The 23,611-nt window shown below is 35.4% G+C and overlaps 1 protein-coding gene across 2 annotated transcripts in view; it reads right to left on the reverse strand.

The window, feature by feature from the left end:
- LOC138702091 (monocarboxylate transporter 9-like) overlaps positions 1–14,441 on the reverse strand; it is a 194,779-nt gene extending 180,338 nt beyond the window's left edge. Inside the window, exons 1-2 of one of the 2 annotated variants that reach the window (XM_069829647.1) lie at positions 14,007–14,088; positions 7,559–7,788 (exon numbers count right to left, since the gene is read on the reverse strand). The gene's annotated coding sequence lies outside the window, so the exon portion shown is untranslated. Of the gene's footprint in view, positions 1–7,558; positions 7,789–14,006; positions 14,089–14,118 lie in introns of those variants that run through there. The other variant, XM_069829646.1, reaches the window with a different exon arrangement.
- Positions 14,442–23,611: the final 9,170 nt, after the last annotated feature.

The raw sequence follows: 23,611 nt of genomic DNA on the forward strand, positions 1-23,611 counted from the left end.
GTACGATTCTTGGTAGAGGAGTGGAAGTTGTTTCCAGTAAGATTACACGCAATTAAGGACAGCGAGCTATGAACGCATAGCACAAATTTATTGACACTTTTGACAATATTTACCACAACATTTATGATAGCCGCATATAAATTTTATCATTCAATCTTGAAAGGAAGCTGAATTGAATGACATACAATTCACTTAATTCAGATTATTCATCTGTCCTAAATAATTTGTTGCAACAAATCGAAAATACACTGAAACGTAAGATCACATAGGTAAAAATTCATGGTAAACTAATAATCTCATTGGTCCTAAATTTGTATCAGATCTTATTATAAGAAACTCACTTTTTACTTAGTCTGTCGCAAATATGCACAACTTCCAGCGATGTTCTTATTTGTTCTGAAGGCCTTATTAGCCGCGAAACCAGGTGGCCCGGGTTCGAATCCCGGTCGGGGCAAGTTACCTGGTTGAGGTTTTTTCCGGGGTTTTCCCTCAATCCAATATGAGCAAATGCTGGGTAACTTTCGGTGTTGGACCCCGGACTCATTTCACCGGCATTATCACCTTCATCTCATTCAGACGCTAAATAACCTAAGATGTTGATAAAGCGTCGTAAAATAACCTACTGAAGGCCTTATAAATGTGTGTTTAATATTCAGAAATGGAGCTCGAACTGTAGTTACGTTTACGTTAGGACAAGAAACCAAACGTTTACTATAAGCTTATTATGTTATTACGTGAATTTAAATTTGAAAAAGACAATTTGATACCGCATGTTCCTTTTACATAGGTTACAATTATACACTTTTGGACTTGGTGGAACTTCATACTAACAGATACAGTAGGAACCCTTTTCCTCCGTTGGCCAGGTGTTAACATTGTCGCATTTTCTAGTCCACAAATCCTACTTGTCTGTCCTTGTTTTGTCTGCGATCAGCTGTCTCGGATTTCTGGCGACGCAGAAAAGAGACATTCCGTAGATGTTTGACAGCCGCTTCATAGTCTACATTGTCTGCCGCATCCAAACATTCTAGTCTGCAGCATCACAGACATTGTACTTTGCATTGAATGTAGCAGAATGTGTCTATCAAGCCTTGGACTATCTCACAATCGTAATAAACAACACAGATTAGGTAAAGATAGTTCATAAAGTTAAGCCTAGTTTGTATTGCTCAGTGTCTCCTTTACCGTCACACTTTCTGTTTTCCTTGGATCTGTAATTTAACAACACGTGTAAGAATTTATTATTGTGTTACATAGTCCCAATTTTTAATAAAATGAGTAAGGAAGGCCCATCCAAATATCCCAACTCATCTTAAGCCAGTCTTAACCCACCCATAAACCTTTCCAGTTTTGTAACTCGGTTACTGGCCGCCTGGAATAAGCATCGGGAATGACTTGCGAAGCGACTAGCACTCATCATTGCTTTTTTTTTTTTGGTAAGAAACGTAATTAAACAACATGTTCCATTACAGTTTGTAATACTACATGTTCTGGTTTACATCTATATTGCCTGGGATGCATATTAAGTTGAATTCCAGTTGTGTTAAGTTGATGATTGATAAGCTACCATATACCTGATTGTTGACTAATACAATATAAGCTTGTATTATGCCGCTATTTGTATGGAATGCCTGAGTTTAGTAATGTTGTACTTCGTACAATTTGGCTTTTTCTTCTTAATAAATCCTATTCTGTCTTACCTAATCTACGTTTATGTATTTACAATGTACAGATATATGCTTATTACTACTCTGGTTCTATTCTACTTTAATTGTTTGTGATGCCAATTGAATTAAAGTCAATTGAATTCACAAATTTGCAAAAGTCTTTTAAGAATTTTTTTGTTAGGACTCTTTTAACTGGTGGCCAAATTCCTCCCTTGGTTATCAGTCCAGGCTTCGAGACTTTGGACCCGATACAATAAGTTTACTGTGCATGCACTATAGGTTGTTGACTCGCTGCAGGTAGATAGAGATGTGTTGAGGTAACAACGTTGCTATTTAGAGTAGAGTACGGTAGTATGGTGAAACACACATATGTACAGTACATTCTGAAAGTAAATATACATTACAGAATGACAATGTCAAAAGAATGTGAAAAGCATTTATTCTTTTGTCTTTTATAAGCATTTGTGTTTAGTTATACACAGTGTTAATGGTGAAAATAAGCATGTAGCAATTTTAATTTTTTCATTAATCCTATTGGTCGTCTTTAGGAAGTGCAGTTACAGTACCGAATTGCAATGTACTACAAGATACATTCTCAGTGTCTCAAACGTAAATCTTTTTCGGTTATCTGCCAAAGTTTGTACTGTAGAAAGCTGCGCTCTACGTCGCATGACGTGATAGAAGCAAAACGAAAAAACCTAACATCATTGCAGTCTCTAAGAGACAGTCCTTTATTCTCGGGTGACTCTATGTCCACTAATTTGCTTTTATGTTACACAATGCTCCTTATCCGTTATTTTTACATAAAATTGATTTCCACTTCTGTTTTACACGTTCAGTAACCGGTGTACTTGATGTCTCATTAATTCTCGCATCATTTTCTAAATTAATTTGAGGGCTTCCGGCATCTCTTGCTCTGACTTTTGTAACCGTGTAATAGTTTCAGACACAGTTTGTATGAAAATCAAATTATTCGTCAGAACCTTCAAATCCAGAGCGTTTTCCTTTGCGTATTTGTTGGCATTCATTCTACAGTACCCCCACCCACTGTACGCTTTACCACTATACTCAGTACGCCGTTATGGGGATTTCCCACTCAACTACTCTATCGGGTCCGAAGTCTCGAAGCCTGGTTATTATGTTTCCCCGCTGTGTTTGCCTTTCCATGTCGTATTTGGAGCATTCCAGCAGAAGATGGTCGACGGTTTGATCTCCTCCTTCGCAGGGCAAGTTGCATCTGGTGTTATGTGGAATCTACAGAAGTAGGCCCTTATTTTTCCGTGTCCTGTGAGCATGGTCGTGAGTCCCGATGTAATTGGAATTTTCATAACTAGTCTCTCTGCGATGCTTCGAAAGTACTTCTTTGTTACGGCTCCGTTGTTTGTAGCTCGCCATTCTCCTTCCCAACTCCTCATGCTCTCTTCAGTACTTCGGTCTTCGGCATCTTGTTGAAGGAACTTGTTCGAGGCTCTAGATAGGTCCCATCCCCAGACCATCTTAAGCTAGAACTACTCTAAGGGCCTAGGAGATTCAAGAATAATTTAAAAAGTTGTGTATAAAGTGCAAATTAAAATTAAGGCGACATTTAACATTTAATTTTTTAAGGTGACATGTATTTATTTAGCCTGACGAGTTACTTCCTTGGTTTGAATTGTAAATTATTTAAAAATAGCGTGTAAGAGGGTCTTAGAGTAGAAATGTTTAGTTTAAATGTAGTTCTGTTTATAAGTACAGTATGCATAAGGGTGTAATTATTTCATTTATTTGAACTATTGTATCAGTGAAGCGAGGTGAGTCAGTGAAGTTATGGTTTTACAGTGCAGTGAATAGTTCCGATCAGTGATAATTTATAGCGTCAATGAAATGTGTTCTATAGTGTCAGTGAAATGTGTTCTATAGTGTCAGTGAAATGTGTTCTATAGTGTCAATGAAATGTGTTCTATAGTGTCAGTGAAATGTGTGCTAAAGTGTCAGTGAAATGCGTCATAGTGCCACTACAGTGAGTGAGATGAGAGTAAAGTGAAAGACTATTGAAACTTATGTAGGGCTTATACATAATAATGTAAGTTGTAGTGTAAAATTAGGTATTTTATTTATGTTTTATTATTATTGTGTTAAATTATATTGTGTCTTCTTTTTGTATTGTGTATAAAATTGTAGGCCTATTGTGTATTGTATAATTGTATTGTGTATTGTAATTTTATTGTGTATTGTTTATATTGTGTATACCACTGCCACCGGATGCTTGCCCACTTGCAGTGTAAATAAGTACATACATACATACTCCCATCAAATTCCTGTCACCGTTCCTCTCATTATCCTGTTTACGCTAACGGACCCGGAACTGGGTCTCTGACGACCCGGAATAAGCGTTTGGAGCGTCCTGTGATGCGGCAAGCTCATTTTATGCCAAAAACACCCCAATGTCCTTTCTCGCAGTGAAATTCAACTCTGGCTGTTACAGTAACAATAACATCCACCCTTTCCAAATAATGCCCTCAAAGTCGATCGGGTTATATTTTAACAGTCACCTAAGAACAAATTCGTTAGTGTCCTAAATTGAGACAACTCATCCTGCCTGTGGATTTCCTAAGGCACTAAGACAAATTTTGGGGTGAGCCCTAAAGAATCTCCCCTTCTACACAAGTTTCGTCTCTTTTCCAAATGAGAGCATTCGAAATAGCAGCCTTGGTTTCCGCATAGGCCTACTGCCTTCGGTACTTGGGGCGAGTTTACTCGCACAGTGGAAGGACTCGGAACCCTCCTCTTGTGAGGACTGCGGCAGTCTCACTCAATGTGCGGGCTATAAAATCTTCTAGCGTTCTTGTCCTGACGCTGTTGTTTTTCTTCTCCCCCCTCATGTGGCAACTCGGAGTGATACAAATGGGCAACAGGTTTGGAGCTCACATATTTATAATTTTTTCAGTTCCAAACTCTCTTTCAAGGACGGTTTTCGCGTACATTTTACATGTTTCTCCTCCCATTTCCCCCAATGACACTGACATTGACATTGACATTGGATAGAGCTGTTGCTGCCCATCCTGTGCTCACTCAAGGTGAGCATCATTGAACTGTGAACCATTGCCTGTTGGACCCTCTCACAGATTCCAGGAATAGCACTTATCGAGTCCGCTGCGACCAAACTCCTGTTGCTTAGGTCCTACTTATCATTTACAAGAGTGGCGTACACTAACACACCCATGCCATCCCATAAGAAAAACTCCACGTTGGTGAGGTCTAAATAACATTATGAACGAGTTTCATACGCTGATTCTTAACAGAATTAATAAAGACGAAATATATAAATATAATATCAAATTTATAATCAGTTACTCATGATGTCATTGTTTGGTTCACTGAATTTATTGACATTGTAGTTAAATATGGGAATCAATTTACCAGGAGATATTTTAGAAGATTATAAAACTGAGTTGCGTTTTATTCCCAATAGATGTCGTGAAAACTATGAAACGGAGCACGAGAAATTTATTAACTGGTTGGAGAGTAAGAAAAAGAAAGATATTTCGAAATAGTGGTTCTGGCATGTCTCTCGGAACAAGTCAGTTGATTAAATTTTACATTTCATTCGGTAGTAGTTTTGTTTTATCGTATCTCTCGGAAATTTTTTGACGTTGAAGAGAGGCATAAGCAACGCGGGAATAATGTGTGTTGCAACAGAAAACAAACTCTGTGATCTCCTCTCCAACCAAACCGTAGGTAGCCTATCAGTTATGCACTTTTTGTCTCCTCACCTTATCATTTTGTTGTCATGCACGCTGCATCAATTGCTCCTTACATTTTTCCCGATGCCCATAATATTGCAGATATATTTTAATAACTTTGGTAGGCGTGCTTTAGTATCTATTAGTAGTAAATGGTTGAAATTTGAATTCAATGTGTGTTATAATTAAGTGAATAGAATGCACCTAATCACAGCCATGTAGTGAATTTATAAAAAAATGGTTTGAATTCAAAAATTATTTTAAGTGAAAAGACTTACTCTAGAGTAACCATTTTTTAAGCTTAATGTGTATACAAATAATAATAATAATAATAATAATAATAATAATAATAATAATAATAATCCGTGGTGCTACAGCCCGTGAAGGGCCTAGACCGACAAGCCGGCTGCTGGCCTCACGCCCACATGCCGAAGCAGAGGTGGACGATCATCCAACCAGAATGGAGGTATCGTGTGGTTAGCACGATGATCCCCAGCTGGTATTCGCAACCGGATTTCGCTACCTATCGTAGCTCCCCAAATGTATTACGATGCTGAATGGGCACCGGTCCCATACACTGGCCGAAATTTCATGAGAAAATTTCTTTCCCCATGAGGAATCGAACCAGCGCGCATTCCGTAACGCGAGTCCTAGGTGGGATGCCTTAGACCTCGACGCCACGGCGCGGGATATGTGTATACACACATCACTAAAAAATGAAAGAGTTCTGATAAGATAGGCTATTTTTACTATTATTTTGCATGCTATAAGTATAAACTTCCCGTAACAACCTTACTAATTTTATATATTTCTATTAGTACTGGACATGTTTAAAGACAGGACATGTGAGATTGGTGCACGATAACATTTTCAAAATGACCACCGTGAGTAGCAATACTATTATTTAAACTTCTTTAAAATTGTCAGTAACTCTCTGGCACATGTCAGCTATAGACTTAATATATATATATATATATATATATATATATATATATATATATATATTTAATAATTGAAGTAAACTTTATTGTACATAAATAAATACATTATAGTTGGGAATAACAAACAGAAGAAAACTCAATATTTTGCAATTCATTTTTGTATTCAGATAAATCTAATATAATATAGTGAAAATATTTTGAGTTCAATCACAAGATTTCGATAAATCTTATGATTGAACTCAACATATTTTCACTATATAGGCTCAATGAAGTTCTCCGCTTTTCTTTTCAGCGCACAGATAATTCTAAAACTGTTAAAACTATTGTAACATAAACTCCCAAGTTTGCTTTGTCTTGTCCAACAATACCGTGAACAATTGACTTAGACTTACTTACTTACTGGCTTTTAAGGAACTCGGAGGTTCATTGCCGCCCTCACATAAGCCCACCATTGGTCCCTATCCTGAGCAAGATTAAACCAGTTTCTACCATCATATCCCACCTCCCTCAAATCCATGTTAATATTATCCTCCCATCTACGTCTCGGCCTCCCCAAAGGTATTTTTCCCTCCGGCCTCCCAACTAACACTCTATATGCATTTCTGGATTCGCCCATTCGTACTACATGCCCTGCCCATCTCAAACGTCTGGATTTAATGTTCCTAATTATGTCAGGTGAAGAATACAATGCGTGCAGTTCTGCGTTGTGTAACTTTCTCCATTCTCCTGTAATTTCATCCCTCTTAGCTCCAAATATTTTCCTAAGAACCTTATTCTCAAACACCCTTAATACAATTGACTAATAGCTTCTCAATATTAACAAAATAAAATCATTCATGTTTTACTGGCGCTCTCTGTATTTTATTTGGCGGCATATTATTAAATACAGTCAAAATTATTAATCTCTAAAGGCTTTTATTTTGTAAATAATGATGTAAAACTACTACAGATGGTTTAGGAACGAAGACATTTTAGTGTTGAAATATTTATTTCTTATTTTTCCAAATTAAATTTCATATTTTGGCAAAATGTTCTTAGTAGTTTGCCGGTCTGTAATTTTATTGTCTTACTGTACAGCCCGTGTTCTGATCTACAAGCGCTACCCTTATATTTTAGTGTACGCTCACACCATGCAATCGTCCTCCACGTACGTAATACGATCAGCTGTAATCACGAGGTAGTGGCACCTCTCTGTTAACAAGAACATCCTTGGACAGTCAGCACTTACCTTGCCCAACTGCCGCCCGGCGTGTCGTTGGTCAGTAGCGTGGCGGGCGTGCATGTTTTCAAAGGAATCTTTATGCATTGTTCCCAAGCTGTTATTTGCGACTTTTGTCCATGCTTTAAAATCGCACTTAAGTTTAAACGATGGAAAAATTTCATCACGCCGACGATATAATGACGTCTTATATTATACTTCACTACACATGTCTGATGTCCGAGACACCTTGTTGATCACTGTGAGATTTAAAATTAGGATATTATAGGGTGACCAGATTTATTAGTATAGTTGTAAGACTTGCGAAAGAATATAACATTATACAATACATATCATTAAATCTTGAAGGATGTTCTTTTTACTATTTAAAAATGTTGATAAAACTATTATTCAATTATTTATTTATACAGGGTGAACAATAAATATGGAATATTACTAATAACTTCTTAAATTTTAATTTTACAAAAAAAAAAAAAATGTTTTATACAAAAGCTGTTGGAGATAAACCATACAATATGATACCAGTGTACGAAAAAAGTTAGTCACGTATACAAGTGTGACAGTAAACTTATTTTTTTAATGGCAACCTATATTAAAATTTACATATTCCGTCCGAATCTCCATTAAATTTTACGTATGAATATGTAGAAATTTTACCTAATCATTGTTTTTTTTTTTTTTCAATTTTCTACATTTTTTCATATATACCTGATCTACGCATCGCCCATGTAATGTAAAAAATTACTAAAAAAATTGTATAGCCATCAGAAGATGCTAAAACTTCATGTGCAGTGAATAAATTATCATACAGCATATGTAACGAAATGCGCAAATTTTTGCATACTGTAGTGCTCATTAAAGTTGCCACATGATTTTACAACGCTGTAGAATATACCCACAATAAAATCATTGTCATATACTAGCTTTAAAATAATAAATAAACATTCTTAAATATATTTTAGTGAGATTTGAAATGATAAAGTAAGATTTAACAACAGTAATTACATTTTAGTTTCATGTATGTAGACACCCAGAATCACTACAGAATTTCGCGTCTGCATTCCACAATTGACTTTGAAACGAAGGATTGTACCTGAGATGACGGGATATTTGAGCCGTTCAGAGCAGAAGTGGTGTAAGTAAAAAATTGGTAATAAGGATTAAAGTAAACATTCTGTAAAATACAGCGCAAAGTAGCAATTAATATTCAATTTATCTAAACTATTCGTAGTCAGTGAATAGCACGAGGGACATATTGATTGCTACTTTGAGCTGTATTTTACAGAATTTTTACTTTAAACCTCATTACCCAACTTTGACTTACACCACTTTTGCTCTGAACGGCTCATATGTCTAGAAGAGCTTCCGCCACAAAAAAAAAAATAGTGACAACCTAATATTATGTTTATTACAATTTTTTAACTAAAGTTGCCACTAAGTACTAATGGGTTAATGCCATGAATCACTAGTTACATCTACTAGAATGTAGTACAACTACGTCCTGATTCGTTAAATCTTTTATCATTTAACTAGTCATTAGTAAACTAACAGAACTGTGTAGAAACCAAGCAGTAATATTACGGAACCAGTAACTTAAAGGATTCGGAACTATTTTATAATGAGTCTTTGGAGAAACCTGTCATTAGTTGTGTCTTATTTTGTGAAAGTAACATTGTGAAACATGTCTTCCAGATATGCCTAAATGCGTTTAGATCAATATTCTTAAGTAACAAGGATTGCTTCATGTCCTGGATTTTCCAGGATCGTACCGGTTTTCAGCTATCGGTCCCAGATTTCGGAGAAATTGTCCTGAGTTTATAGTGAATATTTTTTATTTACAATTTGAAAGGAGTTCACACAAAATAAAAGCAAAAGAAATATCTGCTGTCATACTATAGTATGTATGTGACATTGTAGGAAGTCCTGTTCTAGGAAAATGAAACAAAAAAGTGACCACTGTTGTGTGCAATTTTTGAATGAAACACAACGCACAAGCAAGTGTTAACAGATGAAGAGAAATTTACGTCCACGAAGAAAATTCTTAATATTATGTGTAGGAAGGAGTAAAAAAATAGTACATTATGCAACGAGCCTATAATGATAGTAATTAAGAATCGAGTATGGATATTTATGAAACGAGCGCAAGCGAAAGTATTGATTTTTTCCGAGGAACAGATGTCCACATTGACCTTGCTAGGCCATAAGAACCTACAGAGATAACATTGAAATTAAATTAGACATTGAAAAACGAGATGACAAATTGAATTTATTTGAATATTATTTACAATTAACGCTAATTATTATAGTAACAGAACATAACCTTCTGCGACAGTATTGGATTTCCAGCCTCCGTGACTTTTCGCTAATTCTCTTTCGATTGCATATCCGAGAATAATCGATACTTGCAGTTTTATAACGGTAGAAAGCTGACCTGTCATTGGCTGAACAGTTGTAACCTGAGTCGTCATTGGCTGAAAGACCTGACCTTTAATGAGTAGGTGTACTTTAATGACATGCATTAAAGGTCTGCTACCTGGTGTATAATTACTACATTTCGGCATGGTCGAGCATAAAATACATTTCGACATAACATTTTGAATAAGAATTGAGTAACAAAGTGGAAATTGTAGACGGAAGCGTGTGGGGGCGGGGGTGGAGGCTTGCATAGTTTCATCTCACAGCAAATTTGAACGAATTCTTATATTTTTAAAATATAATTTCATATTTCAGGTTAGGAGGAAACTTCGAGCAAGGGGTGTTTCAATACTCAAAACTGCCTTCTCTGTGTTTTCACGAATAGCATAATGTGCAATAATGAAAGCTTTTACGTAAAGGAAGGTAATTCCGACACCTAAGCAGGAAAATTTCATCCAATTCGTCTGGTAACACTGACTGAAGCAGAAATTCGTCTACTTAAGTGTCAATGGAATTCTACTGAAATTTAACAGTGAATGAACAGAGAAGTGTTAAAATAAATGAATCAGAATAACCTCACAGCAGTCCAAAACGTTTCCATGGAAACCGGTGCTGTCACTTCACACAGTCGTGAAGCGACTTGCCTTTCATCAACAGCTTGAAGATGAACGACAGTGAAACCTTACTCGTCCGTACATAGACGAGGTGATTTTGTTGACCACATTAAGATCAAGTGGCAGAAACTACACGCATCTTCTAACGGAACTAATTATACCAATTAAAACAATTAACGTACTGTGAAATAAATTTAACGCCTGACAGTTTCCTGTGCACGTACAATTCATTTTATTTTACGAAGAGTTGTAAAATAGTCCGGATTTTTGTTATAAAGAAACTAATGTTAGTCCATGAGTAATTGCTATGAAAACTTAAGTAAAATTGATTGCAATGACCAATTGTTGAGTTTATTAAATTTCTGACTGAGAAATTACATATAAATAACACATAATATTATGTTTAATACTCTGTTTTGAATAATTTTATTTTAATCCAGACTGTATAAATTAAAAAAACATTTTACTGCTAACAAAAACCTTGCTACCGTAAGTTTCTTATTAATTGCTCGCAAATAATAATAATAATAATAATAATAATAATAATAATAATAATAATAATAATAATAATAATAATAATAATAATAATGTCTTCTTTCAACTTCTTGCTAATTTATTCCACTATTTCTAGCTTGTCTAGTTCCTTAGCTCTGGAGAATTTTTCAGCTTTCTATAAAATAATCTGGTTTCTTTTTTCAGAAGTCAGTTGATTAAATTTTACATTTCATTTCGTGGTAGTTTTATGCCGTATCTATCAGAACAAGTCTGTTGATTAAATCTACATTTCAAGTGGTGGTAGTTTTGATTAAATCTACATTTCAATTTGTGGTAGTTTTGATTAAATTTACATTTCAATTGGTGGTAGTTTTATGTCATATGTATCAAAACAAGTCGGTTGATTAAAATTTACATTTCATTCGGTGGGTAGTTTAAATCGTATCTGTCGTAACAAGTCAGTTGATTAAATTTTACATTTCATTTCGTGGTAGTTTTATACCGTATCTATCAGAACAAGTCGGTTGATTAAATCTACATTTCAAGTGGTGGTAGTTTTGATTAAATCTACATTTCAATTTGTGGTAGTTTTGATTAAATTTACATTTCAATTGGTGGTAGTTTTATGTCATATGTATCAAAACAAGTCGGTTGATTAAAATTTACATTTCATTCGGTGGGTAGTTTAAATCGTATCTGTCGTAACAAGTCAGTTGATTAAATTTTACATTTCATTTCGTGGTAGTTTTATACCGTATCTATCAGAACAAGTCGGTTGATTAAATCTACATTTCAAGTGGTGGTAGTTTTGATTAAATCTACATTTCAATTTGTGGTAGTTTTGATTAAATTTACATTTCAATTGGTGGTAGTTTTATGTCATATGTATCAAAACAAGTCGGTTGATTAAAATTTACATTTCATTCGGTGGGTAGTTTAAATCGTATCTGTCGTAACAAGTCAGTTGATTAAATTTTACATTGGTACTTAATTCTATGTCATCATATCTATCAGAACAAGTCGATTGATTAAATTTTACATTTAATTTCAATATCTAGAAGATTGCGTTATTAATGAAATGTGTATTTTCTATTAGAAATTTTTTGGTTTATTTAATATTGATACTTTTGCGTAGCATTGTTATAAAAACAAACTAGTTAATGGCGTAATTGTTGCACGCGTACCATAAAATCCCAATTATATACAGACTAGTGGCTTGTGCAGCAAAAGCTGCAAACTAAGTTCATTAGACGTTCAAGTAAAAATTTTTCAGATTTATTTTCAGTAAAGAATACCAGACATTTTGAAAGTTATTTGCTTCCATTATAATGAAAGATACTCTCTCTCGAGCCAATACTGAAGAGAACCACGCATATAAATATCTACACCACACCGCCATTAAATATATGAAAAAGACCCAACCCCACTTAATTAATAACTATAAAAATATTTGATTTTTAATAGTATTATTATCTTATGTAAGTTTTATAGCTTTCGAAAAATCGAAAAATCGAAGGAGAATTGGGAGGAAAATTTAAAAGGTACGCAAAACGCGTCCTTGCAAGGGGTTGGGGGCTGTACAAAACTAAATATGTGAGCTCCAAGCCTGTTGGCCACTAGTCTCACTCCGGGTTACGCTGCTCCCCTGAAGGAGCTCTAGAAAATTTTGAAGGGGAAGCCGAAATTGGACGTAACCTCTTAGGTACCACATACGCGAGGGGGGCTGAGATTGATCAATTGATCACGGAACGGGGCGAGGAGGAGTTATAGCTTTCAGTAACATATACTATATATACTATACAGCCGCCACTCAGTAAAATATAGAAATCAAAATCTAATTTAAGTTATTCTCTACATCTACTTATATAACCCCAAAACGTTTCACTTTCATAACATCAATATAGCATTAATATGTATAATTAATGAAAAATAGTCACATCATGGCATTAACTACAATAATATTTCATTTCTAATGGTAATAATGTCATCAAACCACCTCAAGTTTTGTAGTTTTTAATATCCAATACACAGCTGTACCCAGAAAATTACACACCATAAAATCGAACCTGTAAATTATTTTTAGTAAGTTAAGTTTTTAATAACCAATTTAATTTGAGCTCTAAATATGTCAGCATTATTGCAGATCATGGCCTTCGTGTAATATTGTTTACTGTAGTGTGTGTTTTGTTTCATTCTGAAATGCAATTAGGTAGTTCTTAAAACTGACGACAGATAGATTTTTGGAAAATAGGAAAATTATGTTGAAAAATTGACATTTCGCTGAAAACTACTATTTTTCTGAAAAACTTTGAGTTCCAAGCTTCAAAATGTGAGGTCATTTATTAAAATCCCTTCAGCCGTTTTCCCGTAATTTCCTTTACCAGTTCAAATTATATATTAGATTAGATTAGATTTATTAGATTAGATTTATTTATTTAACCTGGTAGAGATAAGGCCGTCAGGCCTTCTCTGCCCCTCTACCAGGGGATTACAACTATAACATGAACAATAAGATTACAATTAATATTAAATTTACAATTACAATTACAATTACAATAAAAATTAAAGTACGACAAGAATACCTGATTAATGAAAGCTAGACATTTTATCATATATATATATATATATATATATATATATATATATATAGATTATGAACAATAATAATGACTGTTTATAATGCTGTATATAATAGATATTGTTCAGCTGCTGATTATGAAATATGTGTGTTAATAATAATTTTTATTTAATGTTATTTTCTGCCCTAAGTTTTTCCAAAATATTGTTGAAAATCTGGGACTGACACTGAGGTTGTAGAAAAAATAAAAGTCTTCCGTTAATATGTACGAGATTTTACACCGCATTGACTGATCGCATGAAATCAAACAGCATATTATAAATCTGGTCACACTAGGTAAAAGTAAACACAGCACCTTGCTTTGACACTTCTGTTAAGGTAGCTTTAAACACAAGGCAAAGAAACCGCTAAGCACTACACTACACCACACACAATGCTGTCTTATCAACAATGAGGAAGGTACTTACCGGTGTTCCTCTTTATATCCTGGGTGAGCAAGCCGTCACAACATGTTTGTGTTGTCACTGACAGTGGCGCTAATCCCGATTTTATTCAAATATTACGTAAGAGACTCCTTGCCAAATAGCTTCAGCGCTAGCACATCACAAGGTCAGGGACACTGTTCAGTTTATTTATATTCTTCACCCTTCTCGAATTGTGTAGTCATTTATTTTAGAAATTTTTTTCACGGCCCAACTCGGAAGCTTCTTGTTACAAAATCGCGGTGAATGCCCCTCGTAGTATTTTTTACGACGCGTCGAGTCCGCGCACATCCGAAGTTATTGACGAGTTTCGCCGAACTGAGAGGAGAGCTGAGGCCTCTGCCCCTCTCTGTGTCCGCGCGCGTGCCTCGACCTCCCCTCCCCCCTTTACCTTTACACTTATCGATTAACACGCATGCGCTATTTGTTTTCATTCCCCTGTTGGAACAACTGGATTCAACCCATTGTGTCTTCATTCAGATTTCGGGATTGGAACGTGTTGCCTTGTACTAGGGGACCTTCTTGAAGTCGTGTTGGTGTTCCCAAACTGAGGTGCCAACAATTTCGGACTTACCCCCAGCCAAAGGGAAATTTCATTCATTCAGTGTTCTGACAAAGGGCAGGGCTTTCACTGCAAACTCATCATTCTCCAATCTCTCCTGTTTTCTGCCTCCTTGGTTTCCGCATATTATGATCGAAATAGCTTAATGTCGTCTATCATCTGATTGATATCTTCTTCTGCCCCGAATTCTTCTTCCGTTCACCACTCCTTCTAGTGCATCCTTCAGTAGAAATAATAATAATAATAATAATAATAATAATAATAATAATAATAATAATACTAAACTGCCCCCCAATGAGGGTAGCCCTTACGGACGCAGTATATCCTCAAAAAAAAATTATTATACATATGTAAACATAGTTATTAAATTTTAAAGAAGGGAAACAAAGAAAAGGGCGTGAAAAATTACAATTGCTATTAATGTGGCACCATGTGACTAATTAGGATGTGGCAGGATTTTTTTAAAACAATTATCACAATGTCATCCCTCAGAGATGTTGGCAGAGCAAACTGCCGTCGAAATTCTTCGAAAAAAGCTGGTATAGTCCCTCGAGCAGCTATGAGCAAGGCGAATACCTCAACGTGAATTAAGGCATATTTCAGCTTGAAATAGTTGACTGTAGGCTCAAAGATCGACTTCTTCTCAACGTGGACCTCGGCTGACTGATGACATTCTACTTCAAAGCATTTCGTGGGGTCCACAATGATGCCCTGTTTAGTGTCAGCATTGTACGCTAAAATATCTACTCGTCTCGTTGACCCATTTTCAGATTTCTTCAACATCATTTTGTTTAAACAATGAGCACTTAACTATAACAGTCTTTAACACTATTTTAACCACTCAATAGCAGTTGGTAATGGTTTTGCACATGCAAGGCAACTTTTTACAGGGTGATTTTATTCTTCAAATTCTGTATTGTAGAGCAAGTCATGACACATGTATAAAATCATAACCTGGTACAGTAGGCCATGATGGATAAAGAAGAAGACAAATGAAAGCTGTAGGAGACTATTATTGAATATTAATAATATTATTACAAAGTAGGGTTATAGTACTAATGCTAACATGTGACTTCTGAAAGAAACAATTTTTGCTGAAACTTTTTTAATATGATACTCACTGTGTATTTTGAAACACTATTGACATCGGCTGTAGTTAGTTGAAAAGTGCCAGTATCATCGTGCTAGAGTTTTCAATCAAATTACATAACCATCTTATCTATTCATGATGTCATGTGTGCCAAATTTGGTGAAGCTGTTCTTACCTGTGGAACTGTTCTGTAGAGATACCGATTTTATTTAAAATAGGTATAGAAAATTCGAAATCACAACACTTTCTATGTCCCCTGAGGTGTGCCTTATTTACTAGGATGGCATTATTCATAGTACTTTTCAACTAGTTGCGATGTGAAGTTTTAATGACTTTCTGCTGGTGTTTGATCGTTCAAACTCTGCGTGGAACTAACAAAAACAAACAATTCCACAGCAAATTCTGATAATTCTCTAACGAGTTTGTTTCCACTAGCATCTCTGTATTCTTTCACTTAGCTCCAGAATTCAGCTCAGTTGTTTTCTCCCACTGAACTGAAGTCAATTGTATACATTTCAAATCAATGTAGCTTTCTCAGCTTTAATGCCATGTACTAAGTTGCCTGTGGAATTACGAATTCCTTCAAACGCTTAAAATATTTTTCAAGGTGCAAGACTGGTAAAGTTTCTTAGAATTGTATATTTTGTGGTAAACGTTGTTGCTGTTCGCACTAGATTTGATAGAAAGCAGCACAACAGTTTTAATCTTTTAAGTTCCTTCCGTTGCTTCTGAAGAAGAATTTAGTGCAGTCGCTCTTGATGCCTCATTTTGATTACTGTGACACTCTCTACACTGACCTTAACATGAAATTGACAGACAGACTACAGCGTGTTCATAATGCATGTGTTCGATTTATTTGCAACGTCCGTAGATCTGACCGTATCACACCTTCACTAAATATGCTGTCCTGGGCCCGTCTCAAAGAGCGAAGAACTATTCACTCTCTCACTTTACTCTTCAATAATCTTCAAACCTCTAACCCTAGCTACTCAGCTTCTCGTTTTCAACATTTGTCCTCATATCACGAAATAGATACTCGCTCACAACACCATATCACACTCTCCATTCCTAAACACAGAACATCCTTCTACTGTTCATCTTTCACCGTCTCTGCAGCTCATCTCTGGAACTCTCTACCACAACATGTCAGAGACTGTCGGACATTGTCTAGTTTCAAAAATAAATTAAAATTGCAATTTTTGAATTAGATTCATTTCAGTTATAAGCCCTTTTCTCTGCGATAGTTATGTAAAAATATAGGCTATATATTTCTTTCCTTCCTTTCCCCTTTTTGTTCCCTTTATCAGCTGACGAATTTATTATCATAGCCTTTTATTGTGAATTTTATTTAATTTTCTTTCTTTTTTTTTATTATTTTATTATATTCTATTTTGTTATATTCTTCCTTACGTTTTCCATATTAACCATTCGTGCTAAATGAGTTGCTTTTGCTACATTCCAATGTATTTTACTTTCTTTTTTTTCTATTATGGTATTATTTTCATGTTGTTTAGTGTCGATTTTATTATGCTATTATTATTTCTCTTTGTAATATGTTAGTATTTTGTTCTGTAACGTTTTTGTTAAATTTTAACTGCTTGAATACTTTGTGACCTGGTAGAGTGTAACAGAAGGCCCTATGGCCTTAACTCTGCCAGTATAAATAAAGAATTATTATTATTATTATTATTATTATTATTATGAAAGTACTAACAAAATTTAACATTAAAATATATCCGGACATATCAACACAGAAAATTATACTCTGTATTAAAAATTGAATTACTTATATTGAATATATTTTGGTCTTGTAGTTCGCAGTGGAATTCATCCATCCGCTATCTATTCCCCTGAACTGGAAAGAAAGAGTTCGGAAAAATCGCCCCTCACCGAAAAGGAAAACGTAAGGGACTGTTTGACTCAAATTGGAACATGGCACCTAAAAAGAAAGCCATGTACAGCCCAACATTGAAACAAAACAGCTAAAAAAACCCGCTGCCGCATGCCGGCTAGATTAAAATTCTTCCGGCTACCTGTTTATAAAAAGAAAAGCCAAATCTAGCCGGAAAAGAGCTAAATTGGCGACACTGACCATCAGTTCCTCGCGAAGCACGGTTGATTCTCCTCTCATTCTCTGTAGTAAGTGACAAGTAAAGGTAAAAGGTAAAGGTAAAGGTATCCCCGTAACATGCCATGAAGGCACTTGGGGGGCATGGGGGTAGAGCCCCATGCTTTCCATGACCTCGGCACTAGAATGAGGTGGTGTGGTCGGCACCACGCTCTGACCGCCTTTTAACCCCGGGAAAGACCCGGTACTCAATTTTATAGGAGGCTGAGTGAACCTCGGGGCCGTTCTGAAAGTTTGGCAACGAGAAAAAATCCTGTCACCACCTGGGATCGAACCCCGGACCTTCCAGTCCGTACCCAGCTGCTCTACCAACTGAGCTACCCGGCCGCCCAAGTGACAAGTAAAACTTGGGATTAAAATGCCGTTAGAAGCCTGAATCCACACGATAGAAAGTTGTATAGTTGAAACTGCCATTGTCATTAGAGCAAGCCAGTTGTAGATAAGCTGTGTGAGTGCTAAATCGAGCCAAGGACTTAATTTACAAGGGGCTGATAACGCAGGTAGCTAATACCTGTTTGATGCAGAAAAAGTCGTTGGTAAGCATCAAGGTTGCCTGCCGACGTTGTTTCAAATCGGATGTGACACCACAAATTCTATCATGACCTGGCCGGGGGTCAAACCCGGTCCTCGTGGATGAAAGACCAGCTACAGACGCGGCTTATCTGCAACTTACAAGCCAGTGTTTTGTTTAACACTTGCCTATGATGAGACGCGTGCCCGTTGTATGAGGCAGTTGGTGAGATTAGCCTAAATGTCTGAATTGGGACAGCTATTCCTTTTAAATTGATGATGGACGGCGACACGATCCGGTTGGAACCAACGCTGCCGATCGAACACAAACTGGATTTTGAACTGAAATTAGTGCACGACGCAGTTTTCAATTACACTTCCCTGTTGATATTGTTTGCAGGTCGTTAATGTTGTGGTCTCGAGAGCAGAGCGCAAGCCGTGTGTGCGTAGTAGCAGCGGGAGCTCACTTAATTGTAGCCTGAGCTGCCGTCGGCTCTTTCATTTACCTTTATTGATATTTGTCCATTTTCACACACAGATTTGTTGTTTTATGCTACCACCAGTCCTCCTTTCTATTCATTCACAGGTAGGTACTACCGTTCATTCACGCATGCATCTATTCGCTCATCGTTCAACTAAACGCAGAACCAAATATTCACGTTTCTGCGTATCACAGTGATGTCAAAGAAAGCGCATTTTTCTGACCTTGACGTCGTGCGCGGGCACCAAGCGCTAGGTATGGAAAGAGGAAGGGTTGTGTATATGAATAAGCAACCTGTTGGATTAAGAAAACAGTGGTGCACAAACTTCAAACGGAACGTGAAATTTTATGTCGTTATTTTTATATGGCTTCTTTCTGTTTAATATTATCTATATTGTCTGTAAAACAAAAGTACTAGCACTGATTTCTTAATATTGCACTTGTGTTTTAAATCTTAATAACATAATAGAGAGTTAAGAAGAATATTCACTTAAATTCCATAGTAGTATAATATTATACTGTATTAAGTGGATGAAACACGTCATTCATAAAGAAAGTGATATTCCAAAGAAAGAGCTTGAGTATGACATGATAAGTTGGAATTGATATTGATGGTACATTTAGCCTTACAAAAGTAGGCCTAATCAATAAACCAATCAAAACAATATTACAGTACAAAGCAAAGTTACCTAGGTACTGTATATGTTTTAAGTGTAACTAATATTACATAATAAAACTCTTATCGCATTATGGTTTTAAGGTGATATTTGTGAGCAACTTCCTATCATCAGAATATTAAATTATTTTCTCGAAATCTGCTGAAGCTATAGAGCTGACATTTTTACAACACATGGGCACGTATCTTTTGCTTATGATGTAACAGTAGTTGCTTTGTTAATTCATTTCCTTACAAACAATTTCCATGCGAATATTTTTAAAATTTTCAATACACTATCTTCAGTAATACGTATTTACGGTATATTAGATTTACGAAAACATTCTGTAAGGCTACTAAATAAATAGGCCTATACCTGAAAATTTCACTTTTCTATACGAAAAGTTGGGAAAATATTTCTTTTGAATAAAAAAATCAAACTTATGAAAAATGAGCATTAAAATTAAAACTTACATTCTTATAATGCACTTATACTTCTCAGGCAAATCTAAAAATTAACATGGATACAGTTTTAATAAGTTCTCTTCCCTTTATCTATTGAATCAGTGCTGGCCATCCCTGAATATAGCTCGACCAAGCGGCATATACCATCTCTTTCGTCTGTCTCTTTCCTTTCCGCTGTAAAGCGCTCAGGCTCTCCTGGGCTCTAAAGCGCGCACTTGCTCCTATGGGCATCAATTGACATGCCTGGCGTATCATACAGTACATTTTTCTGCCCGTTCACTCGCGTGTCTGCTTATTCCTCGAAAGTTTTATCCATTCACCCACGCTTCTTTCCATCACCCGCACTTTTATCCACTCACCCAAGTGTGTATTATTTCACCCACTTCCCCACCCATTCGTCTACTGACCCGTGCATTCATTCAAGAGTTCATCCATTCACCGACGCATCCAGGCCTGTGCTGTCAATAGTTTAACAAAGGGCTCGCCAAAAAGAAAGTGAGACGGTCGGCGAAGACATACGGACAGGGAAAGGGGAAAGTAATGGGTACTTTACAATTATTTATTTATATTAGATATTAATGTGCTAGGCAACAGCTGTTTGCCAATAAGAGCTTAGCGCAATGATACAAATTAGTGCAATAATAAATTGCATCAATAATGTTACAAATTGACTGCATTGCAGTGGCATAATAAACAACAATGAAGTTTACAATGGTTAGTTTATACAGGGACATCACTTTATTTTTACCAACATTTTTAACATTAACCTGGCTATACTCGGAAACACTGTTACCCCCTTCCATTACAGGAGTTCGGTGTTGCTAGTGCAATATGTAAACAAATCATTTTACTAGCTATAGGAGGAGAGAAAAGTAGTGTATCCATTTATGTTACAGGGAAATACGATATTAGGATTTTCAGTTTGATCATTACTTCTACGGTATTTTATCAAAATACGGTAAAGTAGTAACATTTTTTTTTCCACAAACTCAACTCCTCAGGCGGTTTTATTCATTATAAATAGCTACTTTATTCAGCATATTACCGTACTTTCGGTAACTCTAATCTCCACTTCTGCTCAGTGCACACAGATAAAGTTATTCAGTCATGCTACACACAGTACCTGTGCGAAATAAGCAGGGGCGGGTATTTACGGAGATCGCGAAAATCACGACGTAATAGATATACAATAGATCTAATCTTTACGAATTAAGTGATTCTTAATAATAATATGCGGATAAAACAATCACGACAAATCACGAAATAGAGTTCTAATAGCGAAATATGAACACATTCGCGAATTATTATTATTATTGTGTCGTTTAATAGCGAATTTCATATTCTGAGTTCTTTTTTCGGACATTTTTTTCATTTGAATTTATTGCGCATTCAAGTAGGCTACATTACATGGTATTCCAGGTGTTCCAATTACATTAGTGAACTCAAAAGACGGAGAATTCAACATTTCACTAATAATTTGAAAGTATTATTTGAGGGCTGCAAGTTTTTTTTCCGTTTTTAATGAATGTGTGTTAAATACAGTCTCAATCCAACAAATATTGTCTATTGGCCGTACCTCACCTTTACCAGAATTCAATGAATCGTTAATGTTAATTATTTGGAAAGTAATATTCATACTGAGTTAATACTCCAATTTCAAAATAGTTGTATTTTCCAAAATTTTCATTAATATCCAACAAGAGTACAAATAAATCTCCAACAATCTCCGTCGACACCAATATTAAAAAACACAAATGATAAAATTAATCTCCATAAATACCTGCGCCTGGAAATAAGCTTCAATAATATAGGCTCTCCTTTCTGTGGAAAACGCAACCATACTTCTGAAACACACTGTACTCTGTACTGTTTAATTCATTGCTAGCAGACTTCGAATGCAACAGCGACCGTAAGTTTGTGTGGCTGACGAGAGCAAGAACATTAGTGAAAGGGGTGGGAGTCAAGCACCTTTAGAAACGCAGGTACAATAAAAATGCAAGTAAAAATAAAGTGATGTCCCTGTACAATAAACAAAAACTAATATATTCTAATGATTGATATAGTATGGTGTGAATATTAAAAAAAATATTACACATATAGGTAGAAATTGTTTGCTGTGATCTATTTTAGTATTTAGTACCTATTGCTACATAAAATACGAAATAAGTTAAATACATATTATTTACGTAGCGCACGCCCGTTTGAGCAAGCTCGTGTTCGGGGGCGATTCCTATAAATAACTATTTTGTACTAAATTTAACATAACAAAGATGCAATAAAATTACAAAACTAATACAATTATTACAAAACAGAGATAATTACGAAGATAAAAATAGAAAATTAAGTTGGATTGAATAAGCAGTAGGCCTATGTTGGAATTAAGAAAAAGGAAAAAAGGAAAAGGGAACTAAATAAATTTACTTAATTTTTTTCTTACATTCATTAAACTCAAAATAACCTAGGTCAGGATTTATTATCAAAATAGAGTTGTATAACCTTGGCCCGTAACTCTGGCTGTGATTTATTCCAGTGTTGTGTAACATTAAGGTTCAGCTAAAGGACATGTCAAATTTCTTCTGGAAGGGTAAACATGTTGTTCTTCTTTATATTTGAAACGATTTTATTGACAATATTTTAATAACGTATATTTATATATTTGTTCAATTTGGAAAACATTAAAATCGGAATAAATCTAATTTTGTTCATACCTCTATACATAAAATGGATCGAAATTACATCCATGAAAGTTAGCATTTTTAATGCATTTGGAAACTAGAGAGAGATTTAGAATTTCTAACATAGAAAAGTTTGTAAAATCTCATGTTCTTCATCGGAATACGTAAGCTAACGTTGCTTAAAATAATCACAATGTCACCTTTAAGGACCTTACATAAGAATAGGTAATAGAGTTGACGTCTAGCATACAAGTTTCGACATTTAAAAAGCTCATAGTTGTACCCGGAATTATTACGCACAAATCTGTAGCCTACGAACATGAATTGAATGAGTGAGTAAATGAATAAGTGGGTGAATTAATGAGTGAATGTTTAATTAAATGAGTGAGTGAATGAATAAGTGGGTAAATGAAGGAGTGGGTACATAAATGAGTCAGTAAATGAATAAATAAATAAAAGAATGAGTGAATGATGCGTAAATGAATAAGTGGATGAATGAATGAGTGATTGGGTAAATGAATGAGTGACTAAATGAATAAGTAGGTATGTGAATGAGTGAATGAATGAGTAAATTAACAAGTGGATGAAATAATGAATGAATGAATGCGTGAGTAAATGAATGAGTGAATGAATGAGTAAATTAACAAGTGGATGAATGAATGAATGCGTGAGTAAATGAATGAGTGAATGAATGAATAAATGAATAAGTGGAGCAATGAGTGATTGGGTAAATGAATGAGTGACTAAATGAATAAGTAGGTATATGAATGAGTGAATGAATGAGTAAATTAACAAGTGGATGAATGAATGAATGAATGAATGAATGCGTGAGTAAATGAATGAGTGAATGAATGAGTAAATGAATAAGTGGAGCAATGAGTGATTGGGTAAATGAATGGGTGACTAAATGAA

The sequence above is a fragment of the Periplaneta americana genome, chromosome 6 (genome assembly GCF_040183065.1).
Source record: "Periplaneta americana isolate PAMFEO1 chromosome 6, P.americana_PAMFEO1_priV1, whole genome shotgun sequence".
NCBI lineage: Eukaryota > Metazoa > Arthropoda > Insecta > Blattodea > Blattidae > Periplaneta > Periplaneta americana.